The following is a 26,132-nucleotide window of genomic DNA, read 5'->3' as shown; positions in this document are numbered from 1 at the left end:
TCTTATTCTCTTCAATTGATTTTAAGATTCTATAAAAATATTTCTATCAACAATATAAAGTATTTTACATGTATAGACTTATTAATAAACTAAATCATGTTCTCTGACTTGACAGTTTTGTCCTAAACCATCTCAGTCATTTGGATATATTTGAGCACATTCTGATTTTAAAGAAATGAAAAAATTAATATGACTCAATTAACTACATGGAATGCTCAGATAATATACATGATTCTTCCTTGGAAGTATCAATTAGCTTTTGTTTTATTGCCCTGAGTATCACAGAACCTTGGTCTTCTGAAAAAAAAAAAAAAGCTTACAAGTACTGAAAGAAGTGAGTCAGGCTTTAAGCAGATACAAGAGGGAAGTGGTCTTGATTATTGCTGGTATAACAGCTTTAATTATATTAATTGCTAGCACCACTGCTTCTACAATTGCTTTGACAGAAGTTAAGACAGCTACTTTTGTTAATCATTTAGCAAAAACTGTTACTAATGTGTTGAATAATATATAATTGGATTTAGATATACATTTGGAAGAATGGATTGATGCTCTTTATCCTATTCAAATTATTGGAAGGAGATTCAGAGTTTAAGAGTAAGAAGCCATCTTGAGTGTCATGCCAAATACCATTGGATGCATGTTATTTCTAAAATTTACAGTGGTAGACATTATAATTAGGAAAAAGTTTAAAGACAGTGTGTTTGGCATAATTTTATCACCTATCTTGATGTTTTAACTTTGTATAGTGAGGTTATGAATTTAAAGAATGCTGCTCTGCTGAGCTTTGATGCAGTAGATACTACTGATAAAATTACTCATGACATGAGGTCAGTATTTCTATTTTGGTCAAGCTTCAAGAATGGCATATAGAGCTTGATTATGCTAGCCATTTTTGTCCTTGGAATACTTTTATTCTGGCCCATCATGTTACACATTGTCTTTAACAGCATCAACATGTTGGCAGCCAAAGTCTATGACTTGAACCCGAAAATGGACCCCCAGACAGAATTATTAAATTAACAGGCTGGCAAGCCAAAGGCAGGAAACATTCTTCACTGAGCCATACCATCCTAAAACAGAAGTGCTTTGAATTTGATAATGCATATTCCATGATGAGTAAGGAAGGCATTCTTGTCAGAATGACTTAAGACAGGCTCAGTCTTGTTAATGAAATAAAAATGGGGGTGAGGTAGAGTGCCTTTGGGGCTGCTTGGAAAGAATCTGACATGGGCCAAGGACAAGGAAATGGGCTGCTTGGCAGGAGTATGACATTGGCCAAGGACAAGGAAGTTAGCTTCAGGTAGGAATCTGACATTAGTATAGAACAAGAAATAATTTCAGACAGGAATCTCAATCTTAAGATAGGACAAAGAAGTGATATCAGACAGGAATCTAAATTTTAAGCTAGAAGAAGAAAGTAGGCTTGAGACATTAAAATGACTTTGGGCTAGGATAGGGAAGTTTGCTCAGATATGTTGATCATCCTGATAAGCCCTTAGAAACAGTGATCATGGGAGTGTTCATGGAATTTTGTTTATTGCCTTGCTTGTTCTTTGACTATTTGTGTTTATTGTCTTGCTTGTTCTTGACTATCTGCATCTATTTTATTGCTAGTTCCTCAAACTAGAACTATCTTTAATACTTACATGTAATTTAAATGGTATGAAAACAAAAAGGAGGAGGGGGAATGTGATAGTGGAGTTCTAGGGAGGAGAAATGAGGAAAGGGAATGCCATCTGAAATGTAAATAAGTAAAATATACAATAAAAAAAGAATCCTGTCCATATGGTAGTAGTAGATTTTTAGTTACTACTTTTGGAAATTTTCTTAATTTATAATAAATTGAGTGAAAAATGCTAGAATTTTAATAAAAACAAGGAAATATAGACATTGCTAAAAAAAAGAAAAATCAGTATATTCTCTTATTTATTTTTAAGAAGGATTATAGAACACAAAGTAGCTGTCTCGTTTGAAAATCATATGCTTGAAAATTCATGAGTCACACAACTTAATGTACAAGATATGAATTGCTCCCATTGTTGCAACAATTTGGAGTAGATTATCCTATTTCTAAGTACATAAAATTGATTGAAGAATTAAGTAAAAACTAAAATATTAGTTTACTATTTTATTATTTTAATTGAATTATGCTCAATCTGTTTGCTATGTTGGAATTTCAAAATCATGATCATCAAAATGTTAGTAGTCATTGCATTATTGACAAAGATGAATAAAATATAATTCAAAAGTCAACAGATTCATATCTCCTCTACACATTGATGGAACGAATGACTTAAAGGATACCAAGGTGAAAGACTGCAGACATAGCTCAGGTGATGGAATACTTTAATGCATGCAGAAGCCCTTTGTTTGATTCCCATAGTATTGCATGTCTATAATCCCAGCAGTCAATGAGGAGAAGAAACAGGAAAAATATCATCCTCTGAATCCTAGCAATTTTGAAGCCCAAACTGGATACATAAAATCTTTCTAAAAAGGAAAGAAAGCAGTCATTTAATTTAGGATATACTGAAAATTAGACACTATTTCATTATGTTTTTTCCTAATTTAAAATTTACACCCCCATAGTGAGATTATTGACTAAAATAGTGATGAAGTTAACAGAAGAATTTACATGGTATTAGGTCTTGTTTCTCTCCTTCAGTTGAACCCCATTGGCATTGCTTTGCCTATCCGTGCCTTCCAAAGGCACACTTAATTCATATGAATAGTCTCTTAAAGCCTCTCCTACTCTAGGCTTGAAACTCTCATAGACAAGGGCATTTATTAATAATGGCACTCATATATTTGCTTCACTCTGTGGGATTTTCTTGGCAGTCATCTCCAGAGAGAAAAGTTTTGTTGTGAAGATTCCAGAAGCTAGTGTAATGGCAAGCCATACCATCATTCTTACCTGAATTTCAACTTATAGTTATAAAACATGATTAATATTGAAAAGTAGGGCAAATTCTTTCTATAAGGTTAACTAGAAACTAGTATTGGAATGCAACAGGATGAATTTTTAATTTCAGATTCTAAGTCTGATTGTGAGATGTTCTTTGACTTTCACCTAGTCATCATGGCTTTCTATTTGCTATCTGAAATCACAGATGGTCAATGAGAAGACATGAGAAGTGCATACTGTGAGTGCACTAACAGAAGACTGTAAACTTACCTTACATTTCTGACCAAGTGAGTGAGTTTATCACAATATACTTTTATATATTCCTCCAGTGAAAATGACTGTTACAGAAGTGTGGTACAGAGAGCTTTTGTGTGTGTGTGTGTGTGTGTGTGTGTGTGTGTGTGTGTGTGTGTGTAGTACATCATCTATGCCATTGCTTTTCAGAAGTAAAGGTAAATATACTTGAATATAATTAGCATGTAAAGATTTCTGCTTGTTCGGTGCTTATTATTCGAAATGTGTCTACTTCAGATGATATTAGAATGTAAATAAGCCAAGAAGATACTTCAGTAATGTAGAGGAATAGAGATGTGTAAAAATGGTTTTGCAGGAGAAGAAAAATAAATAACCTTCATTTAGGCCCTGGCTTTGTTGTCCCTAATCAGGGATTGTATATATATTCCATGAAACTTAAACAGGAAAGAAAATGAAAACAAATTGCAGAAGGAACACACCCAAAGGATTATTGCATTTGAAAGTTTACTACCCCTATTTCTGGAACACTTGGGAAATAGACTTTTGAGTTTGAATTTTACCAGCCTTTCCTATGTGCCAGATGCTGAATAAGCCATTCCCATTTATTATATCATTTTGTTTCCAAATACACAAGAACTAAGAGGTTAAGAGCATTTTTATATAGAACTGGTAAGCAGAGACAAGATTCTTCCTCCAATGCCCATGGTAAGTAGTACCATCATCTTTCTAATTTCACTTTGATTCTTCAACATGTGGCCTTGTTTTTAAATAGCAGCAATAATAGAAGTTACATTACATTAAGTGTGTGTGTGTGTGTGTGTGTGTGTGTGTGTGTTGAAACAACATTTCTCTGTGTATCCATGGCTATCTTGGATCTCACTCTCTACACAAGGATGGCTGCAAACTTAGAGATCCGCCTCCCTCTGCCATCCAAGTGCTTGGATTAAAGGTATGTACTGTTATGCCTAGCATAATAGTAATCCTAACTATGTCTTTCACTATTCTTTTCCTCTCCTCCATGATATTATGTTATTATCAAACCATATTATTATTAAAAGTTAGACCTCAAATGAATTAAAATCAAGATTCATAATTGGGAGATTATTGCATTAAAGCTGGAATTCTCTTATCTGAATTTTCGTCACAGCATATTGCAAAATCTTTACAGGGTTTGCTCACTTGTTTTTATCCAATAAGCCATTCTTTTAAGACATTGGAACTATAAAAATTTAAAACTTCTATGTGATGTTCAGCAGGATTATGAAATAAAATATTATGGATATCCTAAATCATCTTCCTAAATTTTTTTAGAAATAGCAAATGTATCATAGAAAAGACTAAAAATATTTGCATGTCTAAAATCTAAGAAATATATGAAATACATCTATTATAAATTAAATGTATTTTTAGAATTATGGTTTTATGACTAGGCATTGATGAAGGGAAAAGTTAATTTTTTATAACTCAACTCTTATTCTCTAAAACATAAAAGAGAACAAAAGTTTTAATACTGTTCAATACCTCCTAGAATTCAAAAGAATCATTATTAAAACATGTTTTCAACTTAAAATAGCTCTTAGAATCCATATTTTAAAAGAGTTATAAATTATAATCTGATGTGAATTTTTTACTCTAAGCTAAATTCTCATCCTACAAATGTTGGAAGACTTGACAAGAACAATCTGTAATGTTCCTGAGATTGTCTTGTAGGATGCTGAGTTCCACAATAATTCCTAGTAATTTCACTAATACAATGGTCAGAGCAATTTCCTTTTAGATTTGGGACTCTACTTCTATTGTCTGGTACACTTTACCTATTTTGTCTCTTCAGAGTCTTAGGTATGCCTCAGGAATAAAAATAAAATTCAAAAAAAATCACCCAAACTACAAAAAAAGCACATAAAAACTAGCTCCATTTTGCTGTTTCTCCTGCATTTCCAGAGCCTCAAAACCACCATGATTGTATTACTCTCTTGAGCTTATGTAATTATACCAATAATATTATTAAGAAAAATCCAAAATGTGTGTATAACTATATGTCAGAGTTTTAAATGTTGCTTTGTAACTAACCAAAGGTAAACAAAAGTCAATGCAAATTTAATTCAGTGAAATAAATTTTATCTTAAGTCATGATTTTTAAGGTTTCACTTGAATTGATAAGTGATAATAGCATTTTATGGAAATCAAGTGATTTTTTTTAATTACAATTAAAATGTACCCTATATCTGCTACTCACTTGTGCTTCTACAAAGGCTCAATTAGAAATGTGGAATAAATCAGATGAAGCAATGGAGAAAAGAGTTTTTTCTGTGGTAAAGACATGAATAAAAAACTCCAATGAAGAATACAAGACCAGAAATAATTAGCCACTAAGTTACCTGATGAAATAGTATAAACTATTTTTATAGTATAAAGAGATTGTGTGGCTTTAATCTATGCAGTAAAACTGCAGAAGTCAGATTCTAGTTATGCAAGGTAAAAAGAATTAGAATAGACACATGGAAAGAACTTTTAGGAAGCTCAAAAATGGGCTGTCAGGCAAGAGACAGAAGCCTTAAGATTGTTTGATGAGATCAATTCAACATCCATAAAGTGCAACATCATCAGTGTGGGCTTTCAAAGCCACATAGAGAAGTGTAAGCTTAAAATCCAGTAACCAGAAAAATAGTAACCACTTCTAAATTGTTTAATGGCTTGCTGATAATGGAGTGTTGATGAAGTTGCAATAATACACAATTATGCTTTTCCATATCATTGCCTTCAACTTTTACAAAGTCTTATGGAGTCAGGAACATAGGATGAATTTATAATGGGAAAATGAAAAGTGTTCTAAATCTTATGAACTGTAACTAAAATTAGGGATTCTTAACTCAAGAGTGTTCTACTAAAGGTAACTAATAGCTACTATTCCTACTGAGAATGCTGACACACTGAGAAGATGACTAATCAGAAGGGAAATTTTATTTCTGTAAATAGTCTAAGAATCATGCGTGAAAAATACAGTTAAAATGTGTCTGAATTTTGTTATGATAAATCAGTGTATCTAAAAATGGAGAACATGCATGACTTGTCTCTTCATAAAGTTTTTTTACTTAATAATAATAATAATAAACAATAACAATAAATAATGTGGATGATGACGATAAAGAAGATAATACTGAGAGGAACAACTGGAATTGGGGTGGGGCATTTCAGGGTGAAGTAGAAACCTAGTGCATTAGAAACTCCATGGAATCCATGAGTGTAGCCCTAGTAATGGGGAACAAAAAGCCTTAACCAGCCATTCTCTAACCAGGCAGGGCCTCAAGTACTCTGCATACATGTTATGGTTGTCTCGCTTGGAGTTCCTGTAGGACTCCTAACAATGGAAGAGGGGGCTGTCCCATGCTTTTTTCCTTGCTTGTGAGTCCCTGTTTCTCTTACTGTGCTCCTTTGTCCAGCCTTGATGTGAGGTATGTGCCAGGTCTTATAGCTTGTTATACAGTGTTGGATCTATATCCCTGAGAGGTCTGTTCTTTTCTAAGAGCAGATGGAGGGAGTTGAATATATGGGGAAGGGAAAATTTGGAAAAGGTGAAAGGAAACTGAAGTCTAGGTTTGATATATGAGAGAGGAATAAAAGAATTGGAAATAATAATACTAACAGCTGATGTGGTCTGGAATACTGGATTTATTCAAAACCAAAGAGGTCAAAATATTTGCCTAGAGATATAATTAGTATTATGCTGTGCATGTAAAGATGTGTTCCAGTGTGTGTATGTATGCACACATGCATGTGTGTGTGTGTGTGTATGTGTGTGTGCGTGTGTGTGTGTGTGTGTGTGTGTATTTGTGTGTATAAACTACACCATCCCTTTTCTTTGCCTTCCTCTCACAGAACCAACACAATTCTCCAATTAGGTTGTTTTAACAATCATGAGATTACAATAAATTTAAAATACATGGAATTGCTTTGAAAATCCCAGCTATTAAACTGCATACAGAATTTTATAAGCTAACCATTAAGCATAGTATTATATTTTGAGGGTATTTTTATGAAAAACTGAATGTCTTTTTTATTAATTTTCCATAAAAACAATTTGAAACTAAATTAGCCTTCCATCTATCCAGATATAATTGATGTATCCCCAGAATATGGTTTTAACCTCACAATATTAGTCTTAATTTATATATTTATTTCAGAACCACGACATATATTGCTAGTAGAAGAATACATGAGCTAGAATGTACACCAAGTGTATTATGCAATAAGACAATAAAATTTTAGATTCCAAACAGATTTAAGGAATGTGTTGCAGTAGATATTGAGTTAGTTATAGAGCAACCTGGGTTTAATCAAAAGCATCATTGAATAAATGGATAAATTCATAGATGGTTGTACATGAGGATATATGATTTTCATCACTTTGATGAATATAATTTTCCAAATTATAAATTTTGTCATCATTATTATAAAATATGTACTTTTTGTTTATTTGATTTCATTGAGCTCAGAAAATGAAAATAACTATTAATGTCTATTGGCTATTCTAGTGTTTGCTACTTTTAAAGTAGTTTGTTTCTTACAAGGCTGTTTCTTTTTAATTACTGCTTTTGAAAATTTATGATATATTTTGTTTATCAAAAATCTAGTGGAAAATATAATACAGTATTTGTACTTACTTTCATAAGACATATCAGTACTAATTATACTAGATATATTTGTAATTTGACATATAGTTGAGTGGAAAATCATCACTTACTGAGTAAACTTTCAAGGAATAAACATCATGACAGTTATTTTTAAATGTATTATTTCCTTTCATGTAAAAATCTGCAGACCTCAAATTGTTAACTCTACCTTTCTGCTGGAAATGATGAACATCATAACTGGAATTAGACCACAGAATAACTTGTCAAGGATCTTCTATGTAACTGACAAATTTTATTGTAGTATGTTGCTCATATTTTAGTAACTACATGAAAATTGGTTGCTATTTTTATTTTTTTAAAACATTACCAATTTTAATCTTTTTCTATAAGTTGGTTATTTTATTTATTTACATTTCAAATGTTCCCGTTCCTGGTTTCCCCTCTGCAAACCCTGTACACTTCCTCCCTGCTTCTATGAAGGCACTCCCTCACACATCCACTCACTGGAGCCTCGCATCTCCACCCTAGCATTGCCCTATGCTGGGGCATTAAGCCTCCACAGGACCAAGGATGTCTCCTCCCACTGATGCCAGATAAGGCCATCCTCTGCTGCATATGCAGCTGGAGTCATAGGTCCCTCCATGTGTACTCTTTTGTTGGTGGTTTAGTCCCTGGGAACTCTGGGAGTTCTGGTTGGTTGATATTGTTGTTCTACCAAGTGGGTTGCAAACCCCTTTTGCTCCTTAGTCCTTCCCCTAACTCCTCCATTGAGGTTCTCGTGTGCTCAGTTTGATGGTTGTGTGTGAGCATCAGCATCTGTTTTCATCAGGCACTTGGCAGAACCTCTCAGGGGACAGCTACATCAGGCTCCTGTCACCAAGCACTTTTTGGCATCAGCAATAGTGCCTGCATATGGGATAGATCCCTTTAACTTAAATTTCTTTAAATTATAGGGATGGGCTTGGGGAGATGGCTTACTGGTTAGAAAATCTTGCTACTTTTGTAGAGGATCCAGGTTCAGATCTCAGCAACCACATCGTCGTCCACAATGATCTGAACGCCATCTTCCAACCTTGCAGACACTAGAGACACATATGACACACATGTGTACAGTCATACACATAAAACAATGAATAAATCTAAAGCACAACATTTTAAAAGGTACCTATAGGGATAGCCTGCACATCAGCTGTTCATGTGGATCATTCAGCTGAAACCTAGGGTTATAATCAATGTCTTCTAAAGAAATTATGCAACCTTAAGAACTCAGTTTTGCAGGTGGGAAAAGGTAGGGGGTGAGGGTAAGGGCGAGGATCCTGACTTCTGGCCCATCTGGATTAGAACTTCTAATAGCAGGCATCACGGGTGATTCATTTTTACCTGGAAAGAAAAAAGAAGGGGATTCTCAGGGAGATTTCTCTTCCCTGGATGTAAATTGTTATTCATCGTATTTATGGTTGGGCCTGGCTTTGTGAGAGTATCTATTTTTTTCATTAATATTTGTGGTAGCCGGTTAGCTGTGCCTTCTGTGGTATTGGACAGGCATATCAGTCCTCGGCTCCATAAGGGAACTGGGTCTGGGGCATTCCCTTTACAGGTATGAGGGTCCTTCCCCATATCTGTGGTAAAGTTTTGTTGGTCTTGGTGGTGCCCGAGGTCACCAATATGGTCAGCAAGAGATTTGCCATGAGCTTTCAGCTTTAGAGAGAGAAAAGTGAACAAGGCATGATGGAGAGTATCTACCTTTCCCCACCTGCACAATGTCCTCTGAAGCTTGGCAACTGCAAGATCCTGCTTAGCAACTGCAGATAGACTCAAAGCAGTGTACCATATCATCTTAAGAATAGCAGGGAGACCATAACTCAAGCAGTGTACCATATCTTCTTTAGAACAGCAGGTAGATCATATTCAACGCAGAGTACCTTATAGACCATGACATGTTTCAAGGCACAGGCCAAGAAGATTTTGTACTTTTCCACCACCTTGCCCTTCTTACCCCCTCCCCTTGTAAAACATGCTATAAAAAAGCATTAAAAAAAAAAAGAAAAAAAAAAAGAAAGAAGTTGTAGGAGATCTTAACACTGTAAACATAAAAATTGTAATGGATATGCATTTTAAAATATTTGCTTCAAGAATAAAGATTCCCCTTTAATTGTAAAAGCCTTTAAAAAAAAATAATATAACCATCCAAAAAAAAAAAAAAAAAGAACTCAGTTTTGCTAACTTTGGAACAGAGTATTTTATCCACAGTTCTTGAGAATGTAAATAGGACCTCCCATCCTATAAATTGTCAACACTGCCCTATAGGTTAAAATGTTACATAATTTAACTTGATACTAATGTACATATATCTATATTAGGTTGTTATCATAAGGACTTTTAACTAGTTTTATATGAATTTTATATAATTTTAGCATTTACATTGCTTAATTCTAAGAATTAAGCAAAGAAGTTTGTTCAGACATTAATTTTAAAAGCCACTGCTTTAATAATTAAATTTTATGTGATACATTGAGAGTTTTCAGTTACAATTATAGATTAAAAAAAAACGATTAGAGAAAAGTGAACATTATATATGATCCAAATGATGGTAATATCACCCATCTAAGCCTTTCTCATAGTTCAGACACAAGCTCTCAAGTTCAGGTGAACTGTATAAAATCTTTCAGATACAGTTAATTGATAGATCACTGGAAGCTTAGTAATTTTTGTTTTGTTTAAATTTGATTTTTAACTGAAATTCTTTTAATGCATATCATTATTGTTTTTCTCATCCCATTCAAGTTTTAAGAGTCTTGGGCCTATAAGAATCAATTACAAACTACCAAATTGATTTACAAAGTAGTTGTATAAGTTTGTACTCCCACCAGCAATGAAGAAGTGTCCCGCTTGCTCTACATACTTGCCAGCTCTCCTGAGGCTTTGATCTTAGCCATGCTGATGGGTATAAGATGGATCCTCGGAGATGTTTTGATTTGCATTTCTCTGATGACTAAAGACTTTGAACATTTCTTTAAGTGGTTTTCACCCATTCGCAAATCCTCTGTAGAGAACTCTCAGTCTAGTTCTATACCCCATATTTTAATAGAGTTATTTGGGTTGTTGGTGTCCAGCTTTTTGGAATTCTTTGTAAATATTGGAAATTAGCCCAAAAACCATACACGAGTAGGACCTAGGCCTCTCCTCAGATATGCAGCATATGTGTAGCTTGGTCTTCAAGTGGGTCCAGAACAACTGAATAGGTGGGGGCTCTCACAAAAATTGTTGCCTGTCTGTGGGATATGTTTTAATTGGGCTGACTTGACTGGCATCAGTGGGAGAGAAAGCACCTTGAATCATATACTTTTTAACTGTCAGGGTGCTAGATACCCAGGGGAGGGGTACTTCACCTGTTGAGAGGAAAATGAGAGGGGTAAAGGAAAGGACTGTGGGAAGGGGAGAACAGTAGAGGGTCAGTGAACAGGATTTAAACTGAATAGTTAAAAAAAATAAATTAAGAAACAACAGCATCAAAATAACCAAACCAACCAAACAAACAAACAAACAAAAGAACTACTTAGAACAGTATTTCTTTGGCTAAAATATATTTATAAATTTTATGAAATACTCTTAGTTGGGATATTATACATCCGCTAACTTACTAATCTATTTCCCAAGGTTTTAAAATAACAGAAAAAAATCTGTAGTTTAATATTTTAGCAGTAGAGTTGATTTTATCCTTAAATATTAGGCTTCAAATGAATATACTATAAAAGTCAGTAAAAGTATAATAATATGGAAATATGATAAGTACCCATTCACATTTTGTTTCTACAATGCATTTAGTTAAATCATGTTATCTCACATAATCATTACAACTAAACTAAGAGAGGCATTAATATCCAAGTTTACAGATGAACATAGTACACACACATACATAAACACAGACACACACAGACACACACACATACACACACATACACACACACACACACCCCACACACATAGAACTCAGCAACTATCCAACACAAAACTATAGGTTAAGTAGTGATTCAAATAAAAACTTATGTTGGTTTTGTTTGTTAGTTTGTTTGTTTTTCTGCTTCCAGTATACTATATTGACCTAGTTTGCAAATATTCCAATGAGTCAAGGAAATTTTGCCAGATGTTAATTGTGAAACTAAAGTGCTCAATAATTGACTTATTTTCTTTTCTAATGAATTCTACTCTATAAATGAAATAATTTATAATTTACAACTGTATTTTTCTTTTTAAATCTTAACAATTTAGTACAAATATTTTTATCATTCTCCCACTACCCTTCCCAGATTGATATCCTATTTCTAATATACCTAACTCTGTGCTTGGGTTTTATTCCATCCAGGCCAACTTATGTTATTAAAATATTCATGGATGTATAGCCCTCTACAGGAGTCTTGTTCACTCCCCTGAGGCTACACCCTTAGAGAAATTGATTGTTTGTTTCCTAGCAGCTAACAGTTGCTAACAACATCTTGGCTAAGGGGTAGAAATTTATGGGAAACATTCATCTCTGAACTCTGGTTTGGTACAACTTGAGCTTGCACATATTTTGTAACACTGTCACACTACTGTAGCTTCATTTGTACATCTGCTCTGATGTGTTCAAAAGAAATTACAGTCATTTATAACCTATGTCTTACACTTTCTTCCTTCTGTTCTGCAATGGCACCTGAAGTTTGGGAGAAGAAGGTATGTTATGTATGTTCCATGTAGGGTTGCATGTTTTACATACTGTATATTTTTTCTTGACCAGTTGTGAATCTCATCAAAGAAGCTTGTATTGACATTAAGTTATATGTTCATTATAACAAATTATAGTGTACTGCTCTCATTTTCCCAAATTTACCATAAGTGTGAATCTTGGAGCTATTCAGAAATTAATTTGTGCTGTTGAAATGGCGTCTTTCTCTCTGTGTATGTCCCTGTCCCTCTCCTATCTCTGTTTCTGTCTCTGTCTATCTCTGTCTTTCTGTCTATCTCTGTCTTTCTGTCTGTCTCTGCCTCTCTGTCTCTCTGTCTGTCTCTGTCTGTCTGTCTCTGTCTCTGTTTCCCTCCCTCCCTCCCTCCCTTTCTCTCTCTCTCTCTCTATCTCTCTCTCTCTCTCTCTCTCTCTCTCTGTTTATGTGTGTGTGTGTGTGTGTATACCCCAAATTTCATCTTGGCTTCATATCCATGGACATGGAAAAGCATGGCTGTGTTGAATTTTGCATTTGACTATTAGCTGTGCAATGTCTTTTTCTATGTGATATTGACACACTAACATCATCTGATCAGAGGAGAGACTATGCTGCTGTTTGTGCTGTCTGGAGTGGGCTTATTTTTTAAATCTCTTTGGGTAATAAAACATCACTAATCTCAAGCTATACTAGTGTTTATAAGAGATCTGTCAACATGAAAATTTTTTTCTTTTTTCTTTTTCTATATTAAAGTTTTGTTAGGTGGAGAAAGATTCATGTACATTTTGCACATGATAACTTAGGAACATTTTTCAGATACTTAAGCATTTTCCCCCTATTTTTCTTCTTAGAGTTTAAAGGAAAGCTTATGATTCTATTTTGAAATATGTGTATATGCATTTTCTAAATTTTCACTACATTTATCTTTACTACATTGGGATTGTTTTGAGATTATTTCATTATATCTTGATGCTCTTGGGATATGTATATAACTTAGTCAATGTAATAATGGCTTTACTTATTGCATATTTAAGATAATATCTATGTTAAAAATAGAGTGTAAGTATTTAATGCCAGTGTTTACAAAATCTTTACAGGTGTTTTTGAAACATTTATTATTTACATAATACTACATTTTAAAATCAAGACATTGCTGGACCAGATTTTTGATTGGCAGTGCAGTTTGCTACTTCTGAGAACACCTTCTTTCTAATCTTTTGATTGGAAAAAAAATCACTAAATATTTTCACTCCATATTCACCACAACCTGAAATTCCATGATTACTTTGAAGGTGTGGGAGAAGCAATTTGAGGAAGTGTTATTCAGACGAAACTTCCTCATTTAGTTTCAGAAAGTTTGAAGGCAGGTTTCTTCTCTACCAAGTTAAAGGTATTGGATTTGATTAGTATTTTCAAGTGTGGCTTTTGAGAGTTATGTTTTCAAGCTCAAAAGAAAAATTGAACCCATCAGACTTTGAAAATCAACAGTAGACATAATAAAGTTCTTCAATGCCTCCCTACAGCTTTCAATATAAAATCTCAACCCAGTGCTATGGCAAGAAAGGCCTCCCTTTATGACTCAGTAACATTCAGTTCTTCCCTCTGCTGAGCAAATCTACGCTCTCAAAAGCATGCCCAGTGACTTATGAGTCCCAAATGCACAGGGCTCTCTCCAAAGTACCTGGAAAGGCCCTACATTGGTTACCATGCATTCTTTCCCCAACTGGGTTTCTTGCAGTAACATCACTACTATGACATTGCTGAGGTAGTTAATATTCATAATGTGTCCTTACACTTAAATACTGTACCAGATCAGCAGCTCAAGAGGTCATGTAAGCAATAGGTCAATATTCAGAAATAAAACAATAATTCTATTTCTGAACATTAAAATGGAATTTAATATTGATAGATACCTACACATTCTCTGAGTTTCCTCTCACTCATATCCAAATTGACTAGAGTTTTGAATTTTAAATTTTCCATTGTTGTTTGTCTTATTTTATTTAGATCTTAAGCTTTAAGTTGATACTCTAAAGCATAATTAGAATTTATTGTATGCAAGACTGAGGACAGTTAAACTTTTACAGATGAAGCCATAAAAGCAAAGTTTGAAAGGCCCAATGGAAAACACAAAAAATTTAAAGAGTACTATAAAATTATTTTGGGATTAACTTTTTGCTCCAAACTTATCTCCACAGAAAGTAATTGGGTTGTGTGTGTGACAGGAAACATTATCACTTAAGGTTTATTGTCCTTGTTTGAGTGTATTTTTAGTTTTTTGGGTTTTTTTTTTTTTTTGGTGTGCTTTGTTTTCAAACAGGGATGAGTAGAGGACTAAGGAAAACAAACTAGAGAATGATAGGTGACATTTTCATTATCCACCTCAGATAAGAGAACCCAGGTCATTGGGAAAAAAAGGCTTATAGGATCGACAATAACAAAATGCATAGGTTTATAGTAGCAAAGAGAATATTTTCCTTAAAGAATTCATTTGAGAGGAGCAAATGTATTTAAAGGAAAGAAGCGACTTCTATGTTGCTTATTTCAGCCATAAAGTAACAACAGCATCATTTTCTGAGCTGTGGAGGACTGGAGTGAAAGTTAGCTACTGGGAAGAAGACATGGAGAGTTCTTGTACTGTGGAGAACAAAAGCTGAAAGTGTTAGTTAAAACATTGATAAATTGAATCAGTTTTCAATAGCGTTTTGAGTGCACAATGCAAAGATCAGAAACATTGCTAACTGAAGATCTTTACTTCCATGGAAACAATTTATTTTCTCATTCAACTAAAGTTGAAATCTCTTCTTCCCATGTTATGCTACTAAATTACTATTAATCTTTGCTTCATTAGTTTTAACGTAAGTCTATTATTTAATAAACAAATATCTAAGTAATGTGAGTAAAATAGAATCAATTAGGATATAATCATTATAAATCATATTTATGGAAAATACCTGTTTGCAAACCACATTATGCCTATGGAATTTTGACAAATTGCTCTCAGTTGTATACTGGACACTGTTTTTGTGACTTCATAAAGGAGCAATTTAAATGTAGCATAGTGTTGCCTGCAAAAATTGAGTTGAAGAATTGCGAATAGTTTAGAGAACCCCAAATATTTTTAATAAAAGTCACACATGAAAATTATTATCTTCTAATTAACTGAAGTGAATAAATTTTCAATTAGTATCTTTTTGCAAATCAGAGATACTGTTAACATGGCAGATAATCAATCCTAAAAATCTCTTAAAGGCAAATAAAACAGAGTAAATACATTTCTTTATGCTGCAGAACGTTCTTAGGAATTTAGACTAGTAACAGTCTTTATGGTTATCTAAATATTATTGTCATGCTTTCTGGCAATGTATGGAGGCTATTCACTCCTAGCAGGCTGTACACACAAACCACCTGTCTTTTGCAATCAGATACTAAAGTAACACTACTCATATATTCAAAATTCTAAAGGAAAAAGTGGTAATACTTTTAACAGATATGTGTTTATTACACACAGTCAGAGATAGAATGGTCACATGTCTGTGATATCACACATGGAAGGCAGAGGCAAGAGAGTATGAATTTGAGGCCAGCCTGGGTTACATGCTGAAAGACATTATTCTAAAACAATAAAAATAAAGAGCAAATAACAACATCAAAATCATGGTATACAAGGAATAATTTCAGTGATATTGCTTTTAGAAAACAATAACAACTTACAATCTATTTATGTTTAAGTGAAGTTTTACTTCTGTTTGCTTTTATCCCTTTCCCTCTCCTATGCAATCAATCCAGATCTCCAGACCTGATGTAACAGGAAACACAGAAAGGGAATTCTCTGATGCAAGAAAGACATCATTTCTGAGACCTGGTGTACTCATAAAATTCATGTCATTTTCTTGCCTATGAGCTGGATAAGATACCTCTCTTTGCATAGAAATCCCACACATACATATACATAGGTGCAATGTAGAGGAAGCATCAGTTTTAACAAGAACTGAGTGAACAAAGGGACTTGGGCTGCCTCCCTCTATTTACTCAGGTCTGTTTTGTCTGTTCTTCATACAGCATCTTGAAATTCCACCGAGATTTGAGAACTCATAATCTTCTTTCTTTTTTATTTTTAAAGACTGAAATAGCCTCACTCTTTACCCTGTGTGAAATATGGCCACCCCTTCACATTCGATCTGTTGTTTTGCTTTCCTTTTTGCTTTTTTTTTCTACTCCCAACTTTGTGTTCTTCTATCCTATCTTTGCTCATTCTGCTCAAGATTCCAAAGGGTGCTCAGGCTATGATAGAAGGGTCAAATGAAGGTTCTGTACTTTGACCATCATGTTCAAATTATTTTTCTCAAGGATATATTTCCTAACCATTTTAAAATATATTCTCCAATAGTCTCTATTTCTGCTCCATGCTTTATTTTTCTCCACAGTAGTTGTTTTCATCATATAGTCTACTAATTTTGTTACTCTTTCCATTTGTTCTTCTTTGACTACAAACTGGAATGACAATATTCTTCAAGAGGTTATGGCTTTGTAACTAATATAGACCTTTTCCTTAGGACTACATAAAGTAGGCATTCAATAAATATTTTTGAGTGTTTAGAGTTCAGGCTCCAGCAACCATGTAATGGTTCACAACAATCTCTTGTTCCATGGAATTTGATGTCAACCTCTGAATCCACAGGCTCCAAAGGCATACATATATGCAGAAAAGCACATATATAAGCCAAATAAAAATAAAAATTTTAGAATGAGTAATTGAATCAAGCCATCTAGGCTGAAAGCTTTAAGTATTTGATTAAAGCAATGAATATCTTGCAAACATACTATGTCCTAGATAAATTCTTTCCTGGCATACTTCATTGTCAGCCAAATGAACCAGCAAAATGAATCATGACTAGGAAAGTCAGTAGGTAAATATATTCTATACCCACCAATAAAGTTTATGAAAGGTTTCAATATAGACATAATTATTCATTCTTTAGGCAAGGAAAGCTTTCATTATTGTCATACTAGTAAGCAGTCATTGTGAAGCCATCCACAATTTCTGCATTTGGACTTTCTATACACAGTAATTTCTCTTCTGTCTCAACACAGTAATTGTCCCCATTCCTTTCCTCTGAAGTAAGTGATACCCATCCTAAACTCGGGCTGCTGTTTACATTGATTTCAGTAAATATTTTGGTTGCTATCACCTTCTATCCTGAGTGGCAAGTAGTGTAATTAAAAGACAAAGGGTGACTTTTTGGAATGGCACAGCTAAGAAACCTCAGTTGAGAATACCTTGAAATGAAAGACACCTCTCTGTGCTTCAGTAGCTCATTCATGGAGAGCTATCTTTCCAATTAGCGCAAAGTTTGGCCCACAGGTGACCCAGTGATGAAATGTCCCTATGTTCTTTTCAAAGCCTGTCAGCAACAAGGATTAACAAAAGGATGAGTGACATTTATAAATTAATTTGGTTAACATCCAAGCATTTCAAATTAAATAAGCTTTTGCCTAGCTTGATTTATAAAGAATTACCCATCAATCTAACAGCCAAAAGGAAGATTTCTTGTTGCAAACTTCTTTTCACAAAATTTCTACAAAAGGATATATTTCTATTTTCCACACTTCTAAAAAATTGAAATAATAAGATAAACCAAACTTATAAGTCCATTATGCAGAGCAGGAATCATCCTATGAGTTGAATAGACTTGAAGGTTAAGTTTAGGGAAAATGAGTGGATCTCTGATTGTTAGACACTATGTTAGCTTCAGAAAAAGGTGTTCTTAAATTAGTTAATTTAACTTCCTGAAGTGATATTTATTTGGTACCTTTAGACTGATTCTAGTCTATGTTTCCCAACATTCAGAAGCTAATTCTTCAAATACCAAAACTTAAAAGTCATGAAAAGACTGTGGTGAAAACTCGGGAGATGTTGAGTCATAAGGGAAAGGAGTGTTTGCTTAAAAAGTTACTATGACAGTCTCTTAGTTTGATAGATAGTCTAACTCAAATCAGAGAGAGAAAAAATATTCTTTACACACAAACTATATTATAGGAAAATGCAAAATGTGTTGCCAACTTTTCCTAATTTCTTTTTCCTTTTAAGAAATGGGCCAGATTACAATCCTCTGTAACGCCAATTCTAAGAGATCAGACAGCCTCTTCTGCTCCTCACACACCCATATATGGATGAAGCATATATCCATATGGTATATATAAACAAAGACATGTATACATAAATAATATGAGTTGTTCTTGATTTGCTAAAGATAGATTAGAGAAGTTGATAAAAATTTAGAAACATTTTAAAAGTAAAAGTCTGGCATTTGTCTTAAATCTGACAGTTTCTCTTGCTAACCTATAAACCTTTATTCTGACTGGACAAGATTGTAGGATTTCACACTAATGGAGACAAACAGAATTTAGTGTATTGAGTTATTTAAATAAAAATAAAATTCAAAAAGTGGTTTTAGAAACTCATTAGATTCTGAAACACTTGACTTTTTAAAAATTTCAGTGACCTAAAGATTATTTCAAATATTCACAAGTAAAAATTAAATTAATAATTTTCATCAAGTTATAAAATAATGAACGTATGCTTCATTTGTTTTGTGTGAGTTTCGATGACACTCGTGGATAGTATTTATCATTACTTTGAAACTTTATATAAGAGATAATACATTTTAGTGTTTTTTATAACAATTCAAATCTGCCTTCATGAGCTTATTGTATTTCTTCTCAGCATAATTGATATCTTTGGGTGCATCTTGATTTCTATGATCTATAAGCTATAGAGAATAACAACTACAAGGACTTAGACCTCTATTTTTTCTGAATTTATGCTAAGTAGACTGCCCTACTATTTGCTTACTCTACCACTTGGTACTACCACCTACTGTATTGTGTAAAAATTATTGGTTCCTTAGTTATTTCATATATATATATATGATAGGGTGGTCCTATCTGTGGTTTATGTGGGTCTCTTTATTTGTATAGATGTTTTCATATGTGCATAGCCCATACTATATATCTCAATACATTCTTCTAACTTTTGTTTTTCTTTTCTGATTTTGTTTTTTACATGTTTGCTTGTTAGTCTTTGAGTCTCACACAGAGCTTGAACCTCATCAATCAGTTAAACAGGATAACTAACTATTATTAATATTATTAATCGTTATCCTATTATTAATAGGATAACTATCAACCTCCAATTATAATCCTGACTCTGTCTTTCCAGTACTAAGGCTAATTATGCATACCACCATGCTTGCTTTCAGCTTCCTTCTTTCTTCCTCCTTCCTTCCTTTCTTTTCTTTATTCTTTGTAGCTCATATGTACATTTTATTTTTATAAGAAAAATAGAAACCTTGCATGAAACTATCTTAGTTGTCCTTTTTGTACTGATAAACACATGTTAGTTTAACAAAGTGCTTCTCAACCTTCCTAATTATTCCACCCTTTCACACAGTTCCTCACATTGTGATAAACCCCAACCATAAAATTTGTTGTTGGTTCCTTCATAACTATAATTTTTCTATTGTTATGAACAATATTGTGAATATTGTTGGAGACAAAGGTTCAACAAAGTGGTATCTACTCACACATTGAGTACCTCTTGTTCAGAGATTAAAGAGAGCTGCAAAGAAACACAAGTAAAAGTTGCTTCATCTTTCCTGCCTTTTCTCTGTTTTCTTTTTCTTTAATTTACATTTTACTATTTAAAACAAAATTTAAATTTAAATATATTTCGATCATATTCTTTTACTCCCCCAAATTCTTCTTGAGCCTCTCCAATTTCCTATCCATTCAATTTTAAGTTCTTTCTAAAAACAAAACAAACAAAAAAATCCCAAAAGTTACAAACCACTCGAACCAAGAAAATAAAATACTTCCTTAAAAACTCACAAAATTGTAAACAATAAAATCACAAACAAAACATAACTGTTATATGTTTTTATATATACATGTTGTCTGTCCTAGAGTGGTTTGGTATACCCAGTATCACACTACTAGAGAAAAAAATTTTCTCTCTCTCACCAGGTAAAAGTGGCAGTTAAATGGTTAATCTTTACCCTAGTGGCTAAATTTTTATTTATTTATTCATTTTATTTATTTATTCATTCACTAACTCATTTATTTTTGAAATATTAAGAAATAAAATACAGTTAGTTAAAACAAAAACTATCACAATGAATTGGACAAGACAAGCCAATAGAAGGAAAAGACGACCAGAAAATGAAACAAAATCAGGGGCCCACTCATTTGCAAGCTCAGGAATCCCATAAAAACTCTAAACTGTATTGTATATATACATATACTGTATATGTATATATTACATATGTATATATGTACATGTGTATGCACACACACATTATATATATGTATATATGAATATATACATTGTATATATGTATATATAGTTATATACATAATGTGTATGTATGTGCATATATATATTTATATATACATATAAATATATGTATGTGTGTGTGTGTGTGTCTAAAACATGATGCAGACACATCCATGTCCTATGCATACTCTTTTAGGTTTTGTGAGTTTATATGAGCTTTGCTCATGTTCATTCAGGAGTCTTTGTTTTCTTGGTGCCCTCCATCCTACCTGGCTCTTACCCTTTTTCTACCTTCTCAACCATGTTTTGCCAGAACTCTGATGGGACAAATTTGATAGAGAAATCCTATTTACAGCTGAGTAATGTAAGGTTTTTCTCTGTATTTTGTTTTAAAGTGCTTCTCTGTACTTGTTCCCATCTGTTTCAGGATGAAAATTCTCTGATGATAGCTGAACAAGGCACTGATCTTCAAGTACAGCAGATAATACATGGATAATCATCAGGAGTCATTTTCCCACTATTTTTTTCTTTTTTTTTAAGTCAGTATTTTTTTTTATTCTAGGTCCCTAGTCTACATAATCTCAAGTTCCTTTTCATTCAAACAATGTTGGTTATGGATTTCATATCATGGAGCGGGCCTTCAATCAAATCAGTTATTGGTTGGTTACTCCCATAAGCCTTGTGCCACCATTGCCCTGATGTATCCTGTAGGCAGTAGACCATTGTAGATAATAGTATTTCTGGCTGTGACTTGCTTTTTTTATGGATGCTGAGGATATCAACATAAGCCCTCATGCTTGTATAGCTAGCACTTTACTGATAGAACAAGTTTGGGTATTACAGATACATACTAACACACATATTTTTACATGAATATTTGGGATCCTAACTCAAGATCCCAGGCTTGTGTAGGAAGCACTTACTGACTGACTAACCTATCATTTAGCTAACATCAAAAGATTATAATATGACTTGGTTACCTGCCAAAACCTTAGCTGTTCCCACAATTTCTGCTTTCATGTACGTGCCAAATACCTCCTAACTTAACAGTTATCAAAATCATAAACTTAACATATTCAACAACAACATCCCAATCTTTCATTCAAAGCATGTACATCCTTGTCTAGAACAAGTCTTGGTACCCTTATCCATTTCAGAAACATTTTGGTGTTTTCTTCTGTTCTATTTCCTTCTTTATCTCTTCTCTAACCCATCAGCATTCCTATTGGCTGTACTTCACTAACATGTCTATAACTCAAATATCATTAAATGTCAATGTTAAGGCCACAATTTTCTCTTGTCCATATTAATAGATTTCAAAGCTGTTTTTACTGTTTCTACCAAATGTTGTTTCTTTGCTTTCTCTTTCTGACTGGGATTCCTTAAAAGAACAGAACTGAGGTAATATATGAATGTTTGGAGAATTTTTAATTGGTTTACATAACTTGATCATGGGTTAGTCAGCAGTGGCAGTCTGCAGAGAACTTTGTATCTGCTCAGTCCAAGTACTGGAAGCTTCAGATCAAGGGGAACCAATGATGCAACCCCAGTCCATGACCTTCAGCCTAGAATCTCTATAGAGTTACAGTGAATCCACACTGAACAATTTTAAAAAATCCTGTAGTCTTATATCTTAGGTGTTACTAGCAGTAATAGTTACACTAGCTTAGAAGGGACTTGTATTCTATATCTGCTTTCTCATTTTCTTTAACTCAATTATTGCCTCCCCAGACTATTAGATGTCATGACCCACACTCATCACATCTCTTTCAACCTATATGTTATGCTCCATATGAATCCTCACCGGAGGTTTACACCCAGATACTTGCAACAGTACTCTACATTAATTCTCTGAGCATTTTTCAGTCCAGTCAAATTGACAGTCAAGATTAAACATCATACTTCTATGTACCCCCCAACAACAACTTTACTCATTTATTATTTCAACTAAAATGAATGATCACAAAATTAGTGTCTCAAACCATTTATTTTCCTATAGTTCCGTAAGTTAAATGTGATTTAGTTAATTCTGTATTTAAGTAAATAGCTAGGGGGCAGCAGAACTGAATGCTTTTCTAGAAGTTCTAAGGAAATAAGACTTCCTGGTCATCAGTGCTATACAAACATCTCAGTGTAGATTGGAGACTCTAAGTTTTCACAGTGACCTTTGGTTGAGTATGGTTCTCAATTTGTAGACGTCTTCCATATTCCTCTTACTTGCCCATTTATAGCCAGAAATGGTGTGAGGCACGGTTTTCTCAATTTATCATTGCTTTACCTCTATTGTATTTTATCTATCTGAACAAAATGGAGACATTTCCCTAGATATATGATCCTGCCATATAATCCATGATGATCTTCCTCTCCCAAGACCCATGACCTTAAATACCTTTGCAAATTGCTTCCACAAATATACATGGGTTACTGAATTATTGAACAACCAAGGGAAGGGATCTTAGGAAGCATCCTTAGAATCCTGCCTACAAGAGCAGCCTGCTTTCACAAAGACATAAAATAAATGAAGGTCTCACCTGTTCTACATTGCATAATAATTCTTATTTTATTCAAAGTAGACACCAGATTCCTTATACAAGTCTACAGAACTTTATGCAATCACTTTTCCATTACATAGAATTTTATTTCTGATATCACCCATTCATGTTTCTACTGATTTTTAAAATACTCCTTTAAAAAAATTTAAAATATTCAAGTATTCATCTATTTCTGACTTTAAAATAATGGACAAATTTCATTTTTCTTCAAAATTGTTTCTTTATATTAATTTTTATTATAGACAGGATAATACTCTCTGGTAGAGTTATTGTACATTGTCAAATGTTAAGTATACTTCTGGTTTCTGTTTATTAGGTATATTCATTCACTTCCTGATACATCTACATATTACCCAGTGCATCTTTGGCAGCACAATTTTCACAACGTACAATGACAAAACGTTATTCCAGCTAATGCCAAAGTCACCCAGCCACTAGTTTCAGAAACCAGCACCTTTAAACTTTCAATTTCAGGAATATAGGGATTCTAATTTTTTCAGAAAGTATATAAACAAATTACTTTGTAAAGATAAAAAGGAAATGACAATAGATTTAGTACAAATTAGGAACCTTCATTCAAAACACTGATCACACATAAGCTTAAGAAAGAATGTACAATAAAAAACAAAGTACTAGAATTAAGCACATGACTGAGGCAACTATTAGAGGAGAACAGCACAAAAAACTGTAAATACTGTACAAATTATACCGTCAGTCTTCTTCATATTAACTTAACAATTATCACTACCCAACCACCTAGTTGTAGGAAATGCATCTTCAATAAAATGAGATTGTGTGTTTAAGAAGCATCTACTTTATATTAAACTTCATCTTTGCTGGATTTTAAATGAGTGCTTAGTACATAGCCGTTGGCAGTCAGCTTATAGTTAGTTACTGTTGACTTGTGAGAACTGAAAGACTTGGGGAAATAACATTTAATAAATGAGTTCAAGTGATTTCAGATTGTTGTGGTGGAAACTTTATAGATGATGTAATGGTCCCATGTTATTTCTGATTTCTGGACAGAGACAAAAGTGTCAGTTCAGAAAAAAACATAGCCAAGGAAAAAAATCTAGCAACAGCTGGGGAAGAAGAAAAACAACCTTCCTCACAATGACCAGCTTCATGACTGACAAACGTAACTCCAAATATATCATATCATGAATTGAATTTACCTGAGATTTTAAGCATCACTAAAGTACAAAGTGACACCAACATTATACCAACTGCAGATAAAAAAGTTCAATACAAAGTCCATTAATTTCAAAATTAATTATATAATTAACATATATGAACAGGATCGGTATATCTTATATATTGTTAGAGTTGATATTTTTGTAAACATTGTGACTAAAACATATTAAAGTCTATCTTACTCATTGTGGTTCCTATTTATATGTAGCACGAGTTATGTTAGAGAAATCTTCATTTGTAACCACTTATTTTGTCATTCAACTATTTCCCAAGAGTCTGCTTTGTAGTAGCAAACACAGCAGATCCAATGCCTTATGTCACTGATTTGTGTTCTCCTTGAATAAGAGAAGTAAATAAATTCATAAACAATAATAAAAAATAAAATGTGAGTTAATGATAATGATAAGCAGGCAATGATATGTCTCAAGGTTAACAAGTTGCATAGCTGGAGAAGCTCCTAAAAACATGATAAACACAAAACTACTAAGATATGAAAGGAAAGATCTTTGAAAGTCCAAGGAAAGTAAGTGTCGGTTGTCATATTCAAATCCTCTGCTACCTTTTTGGGAAATTGAATTAATTTCTTGTAGAAGTATTAGTGGAGGGGTTTTGAACTTGTGGTTAAGTGACCCTTTGGGGAATAGCCTATCAGATGTCCTGAATATCTATATTACTATTTATAACAGTAGCAAAATTACAGTTACTAACTGCAATTGTACTCATAGCAAGATACTTTTATGGTTGCTGGTTACCACAACATGAGAAACTGTTCTAAATGGCCCTACTACTTGGAAGGTTTGCTAGGGTAAACTGAGACTGGGATACTGCATAAACTAGAAGTGATGGAGAACTGCCAGATGTTGCCTATCACCTGATATTCTAAAAGCAAGTAACACCTTTCTAAATGTAAAAGTCCTCATTTTCTTCATCATTATAGTAAGTTTGGGTATATCCCTCCGCATCTCCAAATCGCATTATTAAAATACTATGGCTCTTAAAAACTTCTTTATCTTAATAACTGCTTTAGTTATAGGCGTTAACATCTTAAAATCATCATTAACTTTACAAACTTAAGTTATTTGTATAGTCAGATCCTTTTCTACTATTCTTATCTAAATGAACAACTTTTTATTCATAGAGTGAAATTTTTCTGCATAATTAGGGAGGGCTTGTGCGATAGCACTTCACTATGAGCCTATATTGGCCTCAAATTTCCAATCCTTCTGACACAGCCCCCTAGGTCCTGGGATCATAGACTTGCTATTTTTGTTGTTGTTGTTTATTTTTTTTATCATTGTTGTATGTGTTTTTTTCCCCATTCTTCCAATCGCTGCCCCCTCCTTTACCCCTAAAGAGTTCCTGCTTCCAAACTCCTCCTCTTCTCTGAGAAGTGCCCCTGTCCCTGCCCTGGGTATCCTCCCACACTGGAGTGTCAAGTCCTCGCAGGATTATGTGCATCCTTTGCCACTAGGGCCAGACCAACCGCCCTATTGGTGAATAGATTCCACAGACAGGCAACAGGTTTATGAACAGCCCCTGCTACAATTGCTGAGAGATCCT

Source organism: Grammomys surdaster, unplaced genomic scaffold, assembly GCF_004785775.1.
Source record: "Grammomys surdaster isolate TR1022 unplaced genomic scaffold, NIH_TR_1.0 126189, whole genome shotgun sequence".
Taxonomy (NCBI): Eukaryota; Metazoa; Chordata; class Mammalia; order Rodentia; family Muridae; genus Grammomys; species Grammomys surdaster.
Note: the sequence above shows the minus strand (reverse complement) of the source record.